We start from the raw sequence: 2473 nt of genomic DNA, 5'->3' as shown, positions 1-2473 counted from the left end.
TTAAAAAGACTAAAAGCAGAAGTAATATAAATTCATGGACAGAAATCACCACATTGGAGCAGATATGTGGCTTTGGTTAACTTTTTCTGTTCCCTGTCTCGCCAGAACAGCCACTGGAGGATCCCCGCTGCTAGCTAGGAGTGGGGACAGGGGGCTTAGATGCAGTGACAGACGGGGGATGATGGATGATGGATGACGTCAAAAAGTCGCCTCCAACTTTCTCACACTCTCCGTGCGTAGGTGACTTGCACCCGGCCAATTTTTATTGGGATCTCGGAAGCAATGTCGCCTCTTGCCCTTCTTTTTTTTTCCCCCCCTCTGGAGACACCGCTTTCCGAATGGGCCGGCACTGGCCCCACCCTCTAAACGCTGCAGTGGCAGGAGCAACCCGTGGACCCACAGGCAAGAGTCCCAAAATACGCATTTTTTTTTGTCCTTATTAGCGTGATTTCTCAAAAATGTGAGTTCAGAAGACTTCATGATAGTTTAAGAGCCATGGGACTGGTATATGAACGTTTCCTTTGTTAGATTCCACTCCTTTTTCCCTGGAGCCCGTCCCTGCCTTACTTCCCTGGCTGTCCTGCCATACCGAGCCCGAGTAAAATTTTGGTGAAGATAATTAAAAAATGCTTGCAGCAGTTCTTTGATCTGGAATTGCTAGAAATTCAAGCCAGATTCAGAAGAGGATGTTAAATGTGGGATACCATTGTTGATGTCAGTTTTATCTTGGCTGAAAGTAAAGAATACCAAAACAATATTTACTTGTGTTTCATTGATTATGTGATGATATGTGACTATGTGGAACATAACAAATCATGAAAAGTTGTAAATAATGAGAATTCTGGTGTACTAATTGTGCTCATGTGGAACCTGTACATAGACCAAAGAGACTGTCATTTGAACAAAGCAAGGGATTACTGAGTAGTTTAAATTCAGGAAAGGTATGTGGCAGAGTTGTATCCTTTCACCATACTTATTCAAGATGTATGCTGAATAAATAATCTAAGAAACTAGATTTTATGAAGAATGATGTGGTAGCAGGACTGAAGAAGATTCAGTTACAACCTGCTACATGCATATGGCACAACCTTGCTTACTGAAAGTGGAGGACTTGATGTATTTATTGGTAAAGATCATAGCTTTCAGTATAGATTACACATCATCACAAGAAACCAAACATCTGATAATTCGCTCAACATCATGAGATACAGAGAAAAGACTATTAGTATCAAAGGCTTCATTTTACTCAGATCCGCAGTCAATACCCAATATAGTGGCAGTCAAGACATGCAAAAGGCTAATCATCTGTCAAAGGCATCTTTATAGTATTACAAGTTTAGATGTCTCTTTGAGGACTGAGGTATGTCTGAAAAAAGCATATTTATAATTATCTCATAATGCATGTGAAAATTACAGAATGAATAAGGAAGACTAAAGAAGAATTGATGTATTTGAATAATGCTATTGATTGAGGAGTCTTAGTATAATGCTGTAGGATAAGCACTGGACTGCTAACCAAAAGGTTTTTCAACCTCCTTCTGCCCCCAGCTGCTTCTTGGAAAGTCTATATAAGGTCACTTGCTATGAGTTGGAACCGGTTTAATGGCACTTAACAACAACAACAATTGGTTAAGAAAATTGTCTGTGCTGTGCACTGGCAGAAGAATGAACAAATCTATCTTAGAAGAAGTACAGACAGCATGTACCTTAGAAGCAATGATGGTGAGAGTTCATCTAATTTACTTTAAAACATGGCATCAGGAGGGACCAATTGCTTGAGAAGGACATCCGTGTTTTGTAGTGCAAAGGGTTAGTTAGTGAAAGAAAAGAAGAAAGAAAAGAGATTGACATGATGTCTACAACAATGGTTTCAAGCCGCAAAACTGTGAGCACAGTGCAGGGCAAGGTAGTGTGCTGTTCTGATATATGGGGGGTATAAGTCCACTTTAACTTAATGGCACCTAAAACAGTCTTGTTTGGAGTTCTCCTGTGGTGCTATGGGATAAGCACTGGACTGTTAACCTCAAGGTTGGAATTTCAAACCCACCAGCCTCTCCTCAGAAACCCTATACAGGGTTGTTATGAATCAGAACTGACTAAATAACAGCATTGTTTATGTAGCTCTAGAGAAGGACGCTGTCAAAAGAATCAATAGATCTATTTTGGAAGAAGTGCAGCCAGAGTGCTCCTTAGAGGCCACGATGGCCAAATTTCACCTCTTATACTTTGGACATATTGTCAGGAGCAACCAGTCGCTGGAGAAGGATATCATGTTTGGTAAGGTGGAGGGTCAGAGAAAAATAGGAAGACCCCTAACGAGATGGTTTGGCCAAGTGGCAGCATAGATGGACTCAAGCATGGCAACAGTAGTGAGGTTGGCCCAGGATCAGGCAGTGCATAAGGTCGCTAAGAGTCAGTACTGACTCGATGGCACCTAATAAAAAAAACAACAACAACAGAGAAGTACACTAAG

This window comes from Chrysochloris asiatica, unplaced genomic scaffold (genome assembly GCF_000296735.1).
Source record: "Chrysochloris asiatica unplaced genomic scaffold, ChrAsi1.0 scaffold00012, whole genome shotgun sequence".
Taxonomy (NCBI): domain Eukaryota; kingdom Metazoa; phylum Chordata; class Mammalia; order Afrosoricida; family Chrysochloridae; genus Chrysochloris; species Chrysochloris asiatica.
This window is presented reverse-complemented; position numbering follows the sequence as displayed.